The sequence below is a fragment of the Heptranchias perlo genome, chromosome 34 (genome assembly GCF_035084215.1).
Source record: "Heptranchias perlo isolate sHepPer1 chromosome 34, sHepPer1.hap1, whole genome shotgun sequence".
NCBI classification, from domain to species: Eukaryota; Metazoa; Chordata; class Chondrichthyes; order Hexanchiformes; family Hexanchidae; genus Heptranchias; species Heptranchias perlo.
In genome coordinates this window covers 31,102,125-31,120,470 of record NC_090358.1, presented here as the reverse complement: position 1 = coordinate 31,120,470, position 18,346 = coordinate 31,102,125, and positions in this window count along the sequence as shown.

The following is an 18,346-nucleotide window of genomic DNA, read 5'->3' as shown; positions in this document are numbered from 1 at the left end:
CAATTTCCCGTTGACTATTTGGGGGTCTGTCGTACAATCCTATCAAAGTGATCTCTCCCTTCTTATTTTTCAGTTCTGCTCAGTGGGCGAACCCTCGGATATATCCCCTCTCACTACTGCCATGATGTTCTCCCTAATCAAGAACGCAACTCCCCCTCCTCTCTTACCTCCTGCTCTATCTTTCCTATAGCATGGAACATTGAGCTGCCAGTCCTGCCCCTCCCTTAGCCATGTTTCAGTAATAGCTATAACATCCCAGTCCCATGGACCCATCCATGCCCTGAGTTCATCTGCCTTGCCCATCAGACTTCTTGCATTGAAATAAATGCAGTTTAATCTAGACTTCCCTTGGTCTTTGCCCTGCTTTCTCAGACCATCTGTCCGGTCATGTTTTGTACACTCTCCCTTACAGCCTTTTGTGAGATATCAGCCAGGCATGTGGATACTGCACATCGGGAGATTTCAGCCAGGTATCTGGGTACTGCACACAATGAGATCTCAGCCAGGTAGCTGGGTACTGCACATAATGAGATTTCAACCAGGTATCTGTGTACTGCACACAATGTGATATCAGCCAGTTACGTGGATACTGCACATCGTGAGATATCAGACTGGGAGTTGGGCACTGCACATAATGAGATTTCAGCCTGGAATGTGGGCACTGCACATCGTGAGATATCAGCCAGGTATGTGGGTACTGCACATTGTGAGATATCAACCAGTTATGTGGATACGGTACATCATGAAATGTCAGCCAGGTATGTGGGTACTGCACATTGTGAGATATCAGCCAGGTATGTGGGCACTGTACATCGTGAGATATCAGCCAGGTATCTGGGTACTGAACATAATGAGATATCAGGCAGATATGTGGGCACTGCACATCATGTGATATCAGCCAGGTATCGAGGTACTGCACATCGTGAGATATCAGCCAGTTATCTGGGTACTGCACATCGTGAGATATTAGGCAGGTACGTGGGCACTGCACATCGTGAGATATCAGCTAGGCATCTGTGTACTGCACATAGTGAGATATCAGCCAGGTATCTGGGTACTGTGCATCGTGAGATATCAGCTAGGGAATTGGATACCGCACATCATGAGATATCAGCCAGGTATGTGGGTAATGCACATCGTCAGATATCAGCCAGGAATCTGGGTACTGCACATCTTGAGATTTCAGCCAGGTATGTTGGTACTGCACACCGTGCGATATCAGCCAGGTATATGGGCACTGCACATCGTGAGATATCAGCCAGGTATCTGGGTACTGCACATAAGGAGATATCAGCCAGGTGTGTGGGTAATGTACATCGTGACATATCAGCCAGGTATGTGGGTAATGCACATCGTGAGATATCAGCCAGGAATCTGGGTACTGCACATCGTGAGATATCAGAGAGGTATGTGGGTCCTGAACATCGTGAGATATCAGACAGGTATGTGGTTATTGCACATCGTGAGATATTAGCCAGGTATGTGGGCACTGCACATCGTGAGATATCAGCCAGTTATCTGTGTACTGCATATCATGAGAAATCAGCCAGATATCTGGACACTGCACATAGTGAGATATCAGCCAAGGAATTGGATACTGCACATCGTGAGATATCAGCCAGGTATCTGGGTAGTGCACATCGTGAGAAATCAGCCAGGTATGTGGGTAATGCACATTGTCAGATATCAGCCAGTTATCTGGGTAGTGCACATCGCGAGATATCAGCCAGGTATGTGGGTACTGCACATCGTGAGATATCAGCCAGGCATGTGGGTAATGCACATTGTCAGATATCTGCCAGGTATCTGGGTACTGCACATAATGTGATATCAGACAGGTATGTGGGTACTGCACATCGTGAGATATCAGCCAGGTATCTGGGTAATGCACATCGTGAGATATCAGCCAGGTATCTGGGTACTGCACATCGTGAGATATCAGCCAGGAATCTGGGTACTGCGCATCGTGAGATATCAGCCAGGCATCTGGGTACTGCACATTGTGACATATCAGCCATTTATGCGGGTACTGCACATCGTGAGATATCAGCCAGTTATGCGGGTAATGCACATCATGAGATATCAGTCACGTGTCTGGGTACTTAACATAATGAGATATCAGCCAGGTATGTGTTGCACTGCACATCATGAGATATCAGCCAGGTATGTGGGTATTGCACATCGTGAATAGCAGCCAGGTTTTTGGGCACCGCACATCTTGAGATATCAGCCAGGTATCTGAGTACTGCACATCATGAGATATCAGCCAGGGATGTGGGTACTGCACATAATGTGATATCAGACAGGTATGTGGGCACTGCACATTGTGAGATATCAGCCAGGTATCTTGGTACTGCACATCGTGAGATATCAGCCAGGGAGTTGGATACTGCACATAATGAGAAATCAGTCAGTGTGTTAGATACTGCACATTGCAAGATTTCATACCCGGATGTGCACCGCAAGTGCCGTAACCTACGAGGCTCTGGACCAAGTGCTGGAGAGTGGGATTAGCCTGGGTGGCTCATTTTCGTCTCGCATGGACATGATGGGCCGAATGGCCTCCTGCTGTGCCGTAAATTTTCTTTGATTCTATGATTCTATAAGGAGGTATAGAACAGGTGAACAAAAGCTTGGTCAAAGAGGTAGGTTTGAAGAAGCATCTTCAAGGAGGAGAGAGAGGTGGAAAGGTTTCGGGAGGTAATTCCAGAGCTTCGGGCCCAGGCAGCTTAAGGCACGGCCGCCAGTGGTGGAGCGATTAAAATTGGGGACGCGCAAGAGGTAAGAATTGGAGGAGTGCAGAGAACTCAGTGGGTTCTAGGGCTGGAGGAGAGAGGGAGACGCGAGGCCATGGAGGGATTTGAAAACAAAGATGAGAATTTTAAGATCTCATTGATTGGCTACTGCACATTGCTAGATATCGGGCAGAGTTTTGGGTGCTGCCCACTGGTAGATATTGGAGAGGTATCTGGGTACTGCATATCGTGAGATAACAGACAGGGCGTTGGGCACTGCACATCGTCAGATATCAGCCAGGGAGTTGGGCACTGCATATCGTGAGATATCAGCCAGGTATGTGGGTACTGCACATCGTGAGATATCAGCCAGGTATCTGGGTACTGCACATCGTGAGATATCAGCCAGGTATGTTGGCACTGAACATTGTGAGATGTCAGCCAGGAATGTGGGTACTGCACATCATGAGATATCAGCCAGTTATGTGAGTACTGCACATCGTGCGATATCATTCAGGTATGTCGGCACTGCACATTGTGAGATATCAGCCAGGTATCTGGATACTGAACATAATGAGATACCAGCCAGGAATGTGGGCACTGCACATCGTGAGATATCAGCCACGTATCCGGGTACTGCACATCGTGAGATATCAGCCAGGTATGTGTGTACTGCACATCGTGAGATATTAGCTAGGTATGTGGGTACTGCACATCATGAGATATCAGCCATGTATGTGGGTACTGCAAATTGTGAGCTTTAAGCCAGGTATGTGGGCACTGTACATCGTGAGATATCAGCCAGGTATCTGGGTACTGAACATAATGAGATATCAGGCAGATATGTGGGCACTGCACATCATGTGATATCAGCCAGGTATCGAGGTACTGCACATCGTGAGATATCAGCCAGTTATCTGGGTACTGCACATCGTGAGATATCAGACAGGTACGTGGGCACTGCACATCGTGAGATATCAGCTAGGCATCTGTGCACTACACATCGTGAGATATCAGCTATGTATGTGGGCACTGCACATTGTGAGATATCAGCCAGGTATGTTGGCACTGCACACCGTGAGATATCAGCCAGGTATCTGGGTACTGCGCATCGTGAGATATCAGCCAGGTATGTGGGCACTACACATCGTGAGATATCAGCTATGTATGTGGGCACTGCACATTGTGAGATACCAGCCAGGTATGTGGGTACTGCACATTGTGAGATATCAGACAGGTACGTGGGCACTGCACATCGTGAGATATCAGCTAGGCATCTGTGCACTACACATCGTGAGATATCAGCTATGTATGTGGGCACTGCACATTGTGAGATAGCAGCCAGGTATGTTGGCACTGCACACCGTGAGATATCAGCCAGGTATCTGGGTACTGCGCATCGTGAGATATCAGCCAGGTATGTGGGCACTACACATCGTGAGATATCAGCTATGTATGTGGGCACTGCACATTGTGAGATACCAGCCAGGTATGTGGGTACTGCACATTGTGAGATATCAGACAGGTACGTGGGCACTGCACATCGTGAGATATCAGCTAGGCATCTGTGCACTACACATCGTGAGATATCAGCTATGTATGTGGGCACTGCACATTGTGAGATATCAGCCAGGTATGTTGGCACTGCACACCGTGAGATATCAGCCAGGTATCTGGGTACTGCGCATCGTGAGATATCAGCCAGGTATGTGGGCACTACACATCGTGAGATATCAGCTATGTATGTGGGCACTGCACATTGTGAGATACCAGCCAGGTATGTGGGTACTGCACATTGTGAGATATCAGCCTGGTATATTGGTACTGTGCATCGTGAGATATCAGCCAGGCATGTGGATACTGCACATCGTGAGATTTCAGCCAGGCATCTGGGTACTGCACACAATGAGATATCAACCAGATATGTGGGCACTGAACATTGTGAGATATTAGCCAGGTATGTGGGTAATGCATATCGTGAGATATCAGCCAGGGAGTTGGGCACTGCACATCGTGAGATATCAGCCAGGTATGTGGGTACTGCTCATCGTGAGATATCAGCCAGCTATATGGGCACTGCTCATCGTAAGATATCAGCCAGGTATGTTGGCACTGCACACCGTGAGATATCAGCCAGGTATCTGGGTACTGCGCATCGTGAGATATCAGCCAGGTATGTGGGTAATGCACATCGTCAGATATCAGCCAGGAATCTGGGTACTGCACAGCAGAGGAGGCTGAGGGGGGACATGATTGAGGTGTACAAAATTATGAGGGGCACAGATAGGATGGATACTAAGGAGCTTTTTCCCTTCGTTGAGGGTTCTATAACAAGGGGACATAGATTCAAGGTAAAATGCGGGAGGTTTAGAGGGGATTTGAGAAATAACTTTTTCACCCAGAGGGTGGTTGGAGTCTGGAACTCACTGCCTGAAAGGGTTGTGGAGGCAGGAACCCTCACAACATTCAAGAAGCATTTGGATGAGCACTTGAAATGCCATAGCATACAAGGCTACGGACCAAATGCTGGAATATGGGATTAGAGTAGACAGGGCTGATGGCCGGCGCTGACACGATGGGCCGAAGGGCCTCTATCCGTGCTGGATGACTCTATGACTCTATGACTCTATGACTCTATGCACATCTTGAGATTTAAGCCAGGTATGTTGGCACTGCTCATCGTGAGATATCAGCCAGGGATGTTGGTACTGCACACCGTGCGATATCAGCCAGGTATATGGGCACTGCACATCGTCAGATATCAGCCAGGTATCTCGGCACTGCACATAATAAGATATCAGCCATTTATGCGGGCACTGCACATCGTGAGATATCAGCCAGGTATCTGGGTACTGCACATAAGGAGATATCAGCCAGGTGTGTGTGTAATGCACATCGTGACATATCAGGCATTTATGCGGGTACTGCACATCGTGAGATATCAGCCAGTTATGCGGGTACTGCACATCGTGAGATATCAGCCAGTTATGCGGGTACTGCAGTTAATGAGTTATCAGTCACGTGTCTGGGTACTTAACATAATGAGGTATCAGCCAGGTATGTGTTGCACTGCACATCATGAGATATCAGCCAGGTGTGTACTGCACATCGTGAGATATCAGCCAGGTATCTGGGTACTGCGCATCGTGAGATATCATACAGGTATGTGGTTATTGCACATCGTGAGATATTAGCCAGGTATGTGGGCACTGCACATCGTGAGATATCAGCCAGGTATCTGGGTACTGCACATCATGAGATATCAGACAATTATGTGGGTACTGCACCTCGTGAGATATCAGCCAGGTATGTGGGTACTGCACATCGTGAGATATCAGCCAGGTATTTGGATACTGAACATAATGAGATATCAGCCAGGAATGTGGGCAGTGCACATCGTGAGATATCAGCCACGTATCTGGGTACTGCACATCGAGAGATATCAGCCAGGTATGTGGGTACTGCACATCGTGAGATATTGGCTAGGTATGTGGGTACAGCACATCATGAGATATCAGACAGGGAGCTGGGCACTTCATATTGTGAGATATCAGCCAGTTATGTGGGTACTGCGCAGCGTGAGATATTAGCCTGGTATCTGGGCACTGCACCTCGTGAGATATCAGCCAGTAATGTGCATAATGCACATCGTGGGATATCAGACAAGAATCTGGGTACTGTACATCGTGAGTTATCATCCAGGTATGTGGGTACTGCACATCATGAGATATCAGACAGGGAGTTGGGCACTGCATATTGTGAGATATCAGCCAGTTATGTGGGTACTGCGCATCGTGAGATATCAGCCTGGTATCTGGGCACTGCACATCGTGAGATATCAGCCAGTAATGTGCATAATGCACATCGTGGGATATCAGACAAGAATATGGGTACTGTACATCGTGAGTTATGATCCAGGTATGTGGGTACTGCACATCGTGACATATCCGCCAGGTATGTCGATACTGCACATCGTGAGATATCAGACAGGGAGTTGGCCACTGCACATTGTGAGTTATCAGCCAGGTATGTGGATACTGCACATCGTGAGATATCAGACAGAGTGTTGGGTACTGCACATTGTGAGTTATCAGCCAGGTATATAGGTACTGCACATCGTGAGATATCAGCCAGGTATGTTGGCACTGCACATCGTGAGATATCAGCTAGGCATCTGTGTACTGCACATCATGAGATATCAGCCAGTTATGTGAGTACTGCACATCGTGAGATATCAGCCTGGTATCTGGGCACTGCACATCTTGTGATATCAGCCAGTAATGTGCATAATGCACATCGTGGGATATCAGACAGGAGTCTGGGTGCTGTACATCGTGAGTTATCATCCAGGTATGTGGGTACTGCACATCGTGACATATCCGCCAGGTATGTCAAGACTGCACATCGTGAGATATCAGACAGGGAGTTGGGCACTGCACATTGTGAGTTATCAGCCAGGCATGTGGGTACTGCACATCGTGAGTTATCAGCCAGGTATGTGGATAATGCACATCGTGAGATATCAGACAGGGAGTTGGGTACTGCACATTGTGAGTTATCAGCCAGGTATGTCGGTACTGCACATCGTGAGATATCAGCCTGGTATGTTGGCACTGCACATTTTGAGGTATCAGCCATGTATTTGGGTGCTGCACATCGTGAGATATCAGCCAGGAATCTTGGTACTGTACATCGTGAGTTATCAGCCAGGTGTGTGGTTGCTGCACATAATGAGATATCAGCCAGGTGTGTGGACACTGCACATCGTGAGATATCAGCCAGGTATCTGGGTACTGCACACAATGAGATATCAGCCAGGTATTTGGGCACTGCACATAAGGAGATATCAGCCAGTTATGCGGGTACTGCACATCGTGAGATATCACCCACGTATGTGGGTACTGCACATTGTGAGATATCAGCCATGTATGTGGGCACTGCACATTTTCAGACATCAGCCAGGTATCTGGGTACTGCGCATAATGAGAGATCAGACAGGTATGTGGGCACTGCACATAGTGAGATATCAGCCAGGTGTCTGGATACTGAACATCATGAGATATCAGCCAGGAATGTGGGCACTGCACATCGTGAGATATCAGCCAGGTATGTGGGCACTGCACATTGTCAGATATCAGCCAGGTATCTGGGTACTGCACATAATGAGATATCAGACAGGTATTTGGGCACTGCACATAGTGAGATATCAGCCAGGTATCTGGATACTGAACATAATGAGATATCAGCCAGGAATGTGGGCACTGCACATCGTGAGATATCAGCCAGGTATGTGGGCACTGCACGTTGTCAGATATCAGCCAGGTATCTGGGTACTGCACATAATGACATATCAGACAGGGATTTGGGCACTGCACATTGTGACATATCAGCGAGGTATGTGGATACTGCACATCGTGAGATGTCAGACAGGGAGTTGGGCACTGCACATCGTGAGTTATCAGCCAGGTATGTGGATACTGCACATCGTGAGATATCAGCCAGGTATCTGGGTACTGCACATAATCAGATATCAGCCTGGTATGTGGGTACTGCGCATTGTGAGATATCAGCCAGGCATGTGGAAACTGCACATCGTGAGTCTTCAGCCAGGTGTGTGGGCACTGAACATTGTGAGATACCAGCCAGGTATGTGGGTAATGCACATCGTGAGATATCAGCCAGGGAGTTGGGCACTGCACATTGTGAGATATCAGCCAGGTATGTGGGTACTGCACATCGTGAGGTATCAGCCAGGTAGCTGTGCACTGCAAATAATGTGATTTCAGCCAGGTACCTGTGTACTGCACACAATGAGATATCAGCCAGTTATGTGGGTACTGCACACCGTGAGATATCAACCACGCATGTGGGTTCTGCACATTGTGAGATATCAGCCAGGTATGTAGATACTGCACATAATGAGATATCAGACAGGTATCTGGGTACTGCACATAATGAGATATCAGCCAGGTATCTGGGTACTGCACTTTGTGAGATATCAGCCATAGTATGTGGTTACTGCACATAGTGAGATATCAGCCAGGTATGTGGGTATTGCACATCGTGAATAGCAGCCAGGTTTTTGGGCACCGCACATCTTGAGATATCAGCCAGGTATCTGAGTACTGCACATCATGAGATATCATCCAGGTATGTGGGTACTGCACATAGTGAGATATCAGCCAGGTATGTGGGCACTGCACATCGTGAGATATCAGCCAGGTATCTGGGTACTGCACATCGTGAGATATCAGCCAGGGAGTTGGATACTGCACGTAATGAGAAATCAGTCAGCGTGTTAGATACTGCACATTGCTAGATGTCATACCTGGATGTGCACCTGAAGTGCCGTAACCTGCAAGGCTATGGACCAAGTGCTGGAGAGTGGGATTAGCCTGGGTGGCTCATTTTCGGCTAGCATGGACATGATGGGCCGAACGGCCTCCTGCTGTGCCGTAATTTTTCTATGATTCTATGATTCTATAAGGAGGTATAGAACAGGTGAACAAAAGCTTGGTCAAAGAGGCAGGTTTGAAGAAGCATCTTCAAGGAGGAGAGAGAGGTGGAGAGGTTTCAGGAGGAAATTCCAGAGCTTAGGGCCCAGGCAGCTTAAGGCACAGCCGGCAGTGGTGGAGCGATTAAATTTGGGGACACGCAAGAGGTAAGAATTGGAGGAGTGCAGAGAACTCAGTGGGTTTTAGGGCTGGAGGAGATGTGGAGAGGCGAGGCCATGGAGGGATTTGAAAACAAAGACGAGAATTTTAAGATCTCATTGATTGGCTGCTGCACATTGCTAGATATCGGGCAGAGTTTTGGGTGCTGCCCACTGGTAGATATTGAAAAGGTATCTGGGTACTGCATATCGTGAGATATCAGACAGGGCGTTGGGCAATGCACATCGTCAGATATCAGCCAGGTATATGGGCACTGCACATCGTGAGATATCAGCCAGATATGTCGGCACTGCACATCATGAGATATCAGCCAGGTATCTGGGTACTGCACATCATGAGATATCAGCCAGATATGTGAGTACTGCACATCGTGAGATATCAGCCAGATATGTGGGTACTGCACATCGTGAGATATCAGCCAGATATGTGGGTACTGCACATCATGAGATATCAGCCAGATATGTGGGTACTGCACATCATGAGATATCAGCCAGGTATGTCGGCACTGCACATCATGAGATATCAGCCAGATATGTGGGTACTGCACATCATGAGATATCAGCCAGGTATGTCGGCACTGCACATCATGAGATATCAGCCAGGTATCTGGGTACTGCACATAATGAGATATCAGACAGGTATGTGGGTACTGCACATCGTGAGATATCAGACAGGTATGTGGGTACTGCACATCGTGAGATATTAGCCAGGTATGTGGGCAGTGCACATCGTGAGATATAAGACAGGTAGGAGGGTACTGCACATCGTGAGATATCAGCCAGGTATCTGGGTACTGCGCATCGTGAGATATCAGCCAGGGAATTGGATACTGCACATCATGAGATATCAGCCAGGTATGTAGGTAATGCACATCGTGAGATATCAGCCAAGAATCTGGGTACTGCACATCTTGAGATTTCAGCCAGGTATGTTGGCACTGCTCATCGTGAGATATCAGCCAGGTATGTTGGCACTGCACACCGTGAGATATCAGCCAGGTATCTCGGCACTGCACATAATGAGATATCAGCCAGGTATTTGGGCACTGCACATAAGGAGATATCAGCCAGTTATGCGGGTGCTGCACATCATGAGATATCAGTCACGTGTCTGGGTACTTAACATAATGAGATATCAGCCAGGTATCTGGGTACTGCACATCGTGAGATATCAGCCAGGTATCTGGGTACTGCACATCATGAGATATCAGCCAGGTATCAGGGCACTGCGCATCGTGAGATATCAGCCAGGGAATTATATACTGCACATCATGAGATATCAGCCAGGTATCTGGATAGTGCACATCATGAGAAATCAGCCAGGAATCTGGGTACTACACATCGTGAGATATCAGCCAGGTATGTGGGTAATGCACATCGTGAGATATCAGCCAGGTGTGTGGGTGCTGCACATTGTGAGATATCAGCCAGGTATGTCGGTACTGCACATATTGAGATATCAGCCAGGTATGTGGCGACTGCACATCGTGAGATATCAGCAAGGCATGTGGATACTGCACATCGTGAGATTTCAGCCAGGTATCTGGGTACTGCACACAATGAGATATCAGCCAGTTGTGTGGGCACTGAACATTGTGAGATATCAGCCAGGTATGTGTGTAATGCACATCGTGAGATATCAGCCAGGGATTTGGGCACTGCACATCGTGAGATATCAGCCAGGTATGAGGGTACTGCACATCGTGAGGTATCAGCCAGATAGCTGGGTACTGCACATAATGAGATATCATCCAGTTATGTGGGTACTGCACATCGTGAGATATCAACCACGTATGTGGGTACTGCAAATTGTGAGATATCAGCCATGTATGTGGGCACTGCACATTGTCAGATATCAGCCAGGTATCTGGGTACTGCACATTATGAGACATCAGACAGGTATGTGGGCACTGCACATCGTGAGATATCAGCCAGGTATCTGGATACTGAACATCATGAGATATCAGCCAGGAATGTGGGCACTGCACATAGTGAGATATCAGCGAGGTATGTGGATACTGCACATCGTGAGATGTCAGACAGGGGGTTGGGCACTGCACATCGTGAGTTATCAGCCAGATATGTGGGTACTGCACATAATGAGATATCATCCAGGTATATAGGCACTGCACATCGTGAGATATCAGCCAGGTATGTGGCACTACACATCGTGAGATATCAGCTATGTATGTGGGCACTGCACATTGTGAGATATCAGCCAGGTATGTGGGTACTGCACATTGTGAGATATCAGCCTGGTATGTTGGTACTGTGCATCGTGAGATATCAGCCAGGCATGTGGATACTGCACATCGTGAGATTTCAGCCAGGCATCTGGGTACTGCACACAATGAGATATCAACCAGATATGTGGGCACTGAACATTGTGAGATATTAGCCAGGTATGTGGGTAATGCACATCGTGAGATATCAGCCAGGGAGTTGGGCACTGCACATCGTGAGATATCAGCCAGGTATGTGGGTACTGCTCATCGTGAGATATCAGCCAGGTATGTTGGCACTGCACACCGTGAGATATCAGCCAGGTATCTGGGTAGTGCACATCATGAGATATCAGCCAGGTATCTCGGCACTGCACATAATGCGATATCAGCCAGGTATTTCGGCACTGCACATAAGGAGATATCAGCCAGTTATGCGGGTGCTGCACATCATGAGATATCAGTCACGTGTCTGGGTACTTAACATAATGAGATATCAGCCAGGTATCTGGGTACTGCACATCGTGAGATATCAGCCAGGTATCTGGGTACTGCACATCATGAGATATCAGCCAGGTATCAGGGCACTGCGCATCGTGAGATATCAGCCAGGGAATTATATACTGCACATCATGAGATATCAGCCAGGTATCTGGATAGTGCACATCGTGAGAAATCAGCCAGGAATCTGGGTACTACACATCGTGAGATATCAGCCAGGTATGTGGGTAATGCACATCGTGAGATATCAGCCAGGTGTGTGGGTGCTGCACATTGTGAGATATCAGCCAGGTATGTCGGTACTGCACATATTGAGATATCAGCCAGGTATGTGGCGACTGCACATCGTGAGATATCAGCCAGGCATGTGGATACTGCACATCGTGAGATTTTAGCCAGGTATCTGGGTACTGCACACAATGAGATATCAGCCAGTTGTGTGGGCACTGAACATTGTGAGATATCAGCCAGGTATGTGTGTAATGCACATCGTGAGATATCAGCCAGGGATTTGGGCACTGCACATCGTGAGATATCAGCCAGGTATGAGGGTACTGCACATCGTGAGGTATCAGCCAGATAGCTGGGTACTGCACATAATGAGATATCATCCAGTTATGTGGGTACTGCACATCGTGAGATATCAACCATGTATGTGGGTACTGCACATTGTGAGATATCAGCCATGTATGTGGGCACTGCACATTGTCAGATATCAGCCAGGTATCTGGGTACTGCACATTATGAGACATCAGACAGGTATGTGGGCACTGCACATCGTGAGATATCAGCCAGGTATCTGGATACTGAACATCATGAGATATCAGCCAGGAATGTGGGCACTGCACATAGTGAGATATCAGCGAGGTATGTGGATACTGCACATCGTGAGATGTCAGACAGGGGGTTGGGCACTGCACATCGTGAGTTATCAGCCAGATATGTGGGTACTGCACATAATGAGATATCATCCAGGTATATAGGCACTGCACATCGTGAGATATCAGCCAGGTATGTGGGCACTACACATCGTGAGATATCAGCTATGTATGTGGGCACTGCACATTGTGAGATATCAGCCAGGTATGTGGGTACTGCACATTGTGAGATATCAGCCTGGTATGTTGGTACTGTGCATCGTGAGATATCAGCCAGGCATGTGGATACTGCACATCGTGAGATTTCAGCCAGGCATCAGGGTACTGCACACAATGAGATATCAACCAGATATGTGGGCACTGAACATTGTGAGATATTAGCCAGGTATGTGGGTAATGCACATCGTGAGATATCAGCCAGGGAGTTGGGCACTGCACATCGTGAGATATCAGCCAGGTATGTGGGTACTGCTCATCGTGAGATATCAGCCAGCTATATGGGCACTGCACATCGTGAGATATCAGCCAGGTATCTGGGTAGTGCACATCATGAGATATCAGCCAGGTGTGTGGGCACTGCACATTGTGAGATATCAGGCAGTTATCTGGATACTGAACATAATGAGATATCAGCCAGGAATGTGGGCACTGCACATCGTGAGACATCAGCCACGTATCTGGATACTGCACATCGTGAGATATCAGTGACGTGTCTGGGTACTTAACATAATGAGATATCAGCCAGGTATGTGTTGCACTGCATATCATGAGATATCTGCCAGGTATCTGGGTACTTCACATCGTGAGATATCAGCCAGTTATCCGGGTACTGCACATCATGAGATATCAGACAGTTATATGGGTACTGCACCTCGTGAGATATCAGCCAGGTGTGTGGGTACTGCACATCGTGAGATATCAGCCAGGGAATTATATACTGCACATCGTGAGATATCAGCCAGGTATGTGGGTACTGCACATCGTGAGATATCAGCGAGTATGTGGGTACTGCACATATTGAGATATCAGCCAGGTATGTGGCGACTGCCCATGATGAGATATCAGCCAGGCATGTGGATACTGCACATCGTGAGATTTCTGCCAGGTATCTGGGTACTGCACACAATGAGATATCAGCCAGTTATGTGGGCACTGAACATTGTGAGATATCAGCCAGGTATGTGGGTAATGCACATCGTGAGATATCAGCCAGGGATTTGGCCACTGCACATTGTGAGATATCAGCCAGGTATGAGGGTACTGCACATCGTGAGGTATCAGCCAGATAGCTGGGTACTGCACATAATGAGATATCATCCAGTTATGTGGGTACTGCACATCGTGAGATATCAACCACGTCTGTGGGTACTGCACATTGTGAGATATCAGCCATATATGTGGGCACTGCACATTGTCAGATATCAGCCAGGTATCTGGGTACTGCACATAATGAGATATCAGACAGGTCTGTAGGCACTGCACATAGTGAGATATCAGCCAGGTATCTGGACACTGAACATCGTGAGATATCAGCCAGGAATGTGGGCACTGCATATCGTGAGATATCAGCCACGTATGTGGGCACTGCACTTCGTCAGATATCAGCCAGGTATCTGGGTACTGCACATAATGAGATATCAGACAGGTATTTGGGCACTGCACATAGTGAGATATCAGCCAGGTATCTGGATACTGAACATAATGAGATATCAGCCAGGGATTTGGGCACTGCATATTGTGAGTTATCAGCCAGGTATGTGGGTACTGCACATCGTGAGATATCAACCAGGTATGTTGGTACTGCACATCGTGAGTTATCAGTCAGGTATATGGGCACTGCACATCGTCAGATATCAGCCAGGTCTGTGGGCACTGCACATTGTGAGATATCAGCCAGGTATGTGGGTACTGCACATCGTGAGATATCAGCCTGGTATGTTGGTACTGTGCATCGTGAGATATCAGCCAGGCATGTGGATACTGCACATCGTGAGATTTCAGCCAGGTTTCTGGGTACTGCATACAATGAGATATCAGCCAGGTATGTGGGCACTGAACATTGTAAGATATTAGCCAGGGATGTGGGTAATGCACATCGTGAGATATCAGCCAGGGAGTTGGGCACTGCACATCGTGAGATATCAGCCAGCTATCTGGGTACTGCACATCGTGAGATATCAGCCACGTATGTTGGCACTGCACATTGTGAGATATCAGGCAGGTATCTGGATACTGAACATAATGAGATATCAGCCAGGAATGTGAGCACTGCACATCGTGAGATATCAGCCACGTATCTGGGTACTGCACATTGTGAGATATCAGCCAGGTATGTGAATACTGCACATCGTGAGATATCCGCCAGGTATGTCGATACTGCACATCGTGAGATATCAGACAGGGAGTTGGGCACTGCACATCGTGAGATATCAGCCAGGTATGTGGGTACTGCACATCGTGAGATATCAGCCTGGTATCTGGGCACTGCACGTCGTGAGATATCAGCCAGTAATATGCATAATGCACATCGTGGGATATCAGACAAGAATCTGGGTACTGTACATCGTGAGTTATGATCCAGGTATGTGGGTACTGCACATCGTGACATATCCGCCAGGTATGTCGATACTGCACATCGTGAGATATCAGACAGGGAGTTGGGCACTACACATTGTGAGTTACAGTCAGGTATGTGGATACTGTACATCGTGAGATATCAGACAGAGATTTGGGTACGGCACATCATGAGATATCATCCAGCTATGTGGGTGCTGCACATAGTGAGATATCAGCCAGGTATGTGGGCACTGCACATCGTGAGATATCAGCCAGGAAGTTGGATACTGCACATAATGAGAAATCAGTCAGCGTGTTAGGTACTGCACATTGCTGGATATCATACCTGGATGTGCACCTGAAGTCCTAGTAAATCTTTTCTGCACTCTTTCTAGTTTAATAATATCCTTTCTATAATAGGGTGACCAGAACTGTACACAATATTCCAAGTGTGGCCTTATTAATGTCTTGTACAACTTCAACAAGACATCCCAACTCCTGTATTCAATGTTCTGACCAATGAAACCAAGCATGCTGAATGCCTTCTTCACCACCCTATCCACCTGTGACTCCACTTTCAAGGAGGTATGAACCTGTACTCCTCGATCTCTTTGTTTTATAACTCTCCCCAACACCCTACCATTAACGGAGTAGGTCCTGGCCCGATTCGATCTACCAAAATGCATCACCTCACATTTATCTAAATTAAACTCCATCTGCCATTCATCGGCCCACTGGCCCAATTTATCAAGAACCCGTTGCAATCCTAGATAACCTTCTTCACTGTCCACAATGCCACCAATCTTGGTGTCATCTGCAAACTTACTAACCATGCCTCCTAAATTCTCATCTAAATCATTAATATAAATAACAAATAACAGTGGACCCAGCACCGATCCCTGAGGCACACCGCTGGTCACAGGCCTCCAGTTTGAAAAACAACCCTCTACAACCACCCTCTGTCTTCTGTCGTCAATCCAATTTTGTATCCAATTGGCTACCTCACCTTGGATCCCGTGAGATTTAACCTTATGTAACAACCTACCATGCGGTACCTTGTCAAAGGCTTTGCTAAAGTCCATGTAGACCACGTCTACTGCACAGCCCTCATCTATCTTCTTGGTTACCCCTTCAAAAAACTCAATCAAATTCGTGAGACATGATTTTCCTCTCACAAAACCATGCTGACTGTTCCTGATCAGTCCCTGCCTCTCCAAATGCCTGTAGATCCTGTCTCTCAGAATACCCTCGAACAACTTACCCACTACAGATGTCAGGCTCACCGGTCTGTAGTTCCCAGGCTTTTCCCTGCCGCCCTTCTTAAACAACGGCACAACATTTGCTACCCTCCAATCTTCAGGCACCTCACCTGTAGCGGTGGATGATTCAAATATCTCTGATAGGGGACCCGCAATTTCCTCCCTAACATCCCATAACATCCTGGGATACATTTCATCATGTCCCGGAGATTTATCTACCTTGATGCGCGTTAAGACTTCCAGCACCTCCCTCTCTGTAATATGTACACTCCTCAAGACATCACTATTTATTTCCCCAAGTTCCCTAACATCCATGCCTTTCTCAACTGTAAATACCGATTTGAAGAAGCCTTTTAAAGGAGGGGAGAGAGGTAGAGAGGCAGACAGGTTTTTGGAGGGAATTCCAGAGCTTAGGGCCCAGGCAGCTGAAGGCATGGTCGCCAATGGTGGAGCGATTAAAATCAGGGATGTGCAACAGGCAAGAAATGGAGGAGCGCAGAGATCTCGGAGGGTTGTAGGGCTGGAGGAGGTTGGAGAGATAGGGAGGGGCGAGGCCATGGAGGGATTTGAAAACAAGGATAAAAATTTAAAAATGTCATTGATTGGGTACTGCACATTGCTCGATATCAGGCACGGTGTTGGACACTGCACATTGGTAGATATTAGACAGGGGGTTGGGTACTGCACATTGTGTGATATCAGACAGAGATCTGGGTACTGCACACAGACAGATATCAGACAAGGAGTTGGATACACACATTGTGAGATATCAGACAGGAATTTGGTTACTTCACATTGCTAGAAATCAGCCATGTGGTTGGGTACTGCACAATGTCAGATACCAGACAGGGGGTTGGATATTGTACATTGCTAGGTTTCATGGTAGGTACTGCACAGAAGGAGGCCATTCAGCCCATCATGCCTGTACCAGCTCTTTGTAACAGCTATCCAATTAGTCCCATTCCCCTGCTCTTTCCCCATAGCCCTGTAAATGTTTTCCCTTCAAGTATTTATCCAATTCCCTTTTGAAAGTTATTGTTGAATCTGCTTCCACCGCCCTTTCAGGCAGCGCATTCCAGATCAGAACAACTCGCTGTGTAAAAAAATTGGTTGCTCATGTTGCCTCTGGCTCTTTTGCTGGTCACATTTTATCTGTATCCTCTGGTTACCGACCCTTCCGCCACTGGAAACAGTTTCTCCTTAATTATTCTGTCAAAACCGTTCATGATTTTGAACACTTTGCTCAAATCTCCCCTTAACCTTCTCTGTTCTAAGGAGAACAACCCCAGCTTCTCCAGTCTATCCACATAACTGATGTCCCTCATCCCTGGAACCATTCTAGTAAATCTTTTCTGCACCCTCTCTAAGGCCTTCACATCCTTCCTAAAGTGCAGTGCCCAGAATTGGACACAATACTCCAGCTGTGGCCAAACCAGTGTTTTATAAAGGTTCATCATGACTTCCTTACTTTTGTACTCTATGCCTCTATTTATAAAGCCTAGGATCCCGTATGCTTTTTTAA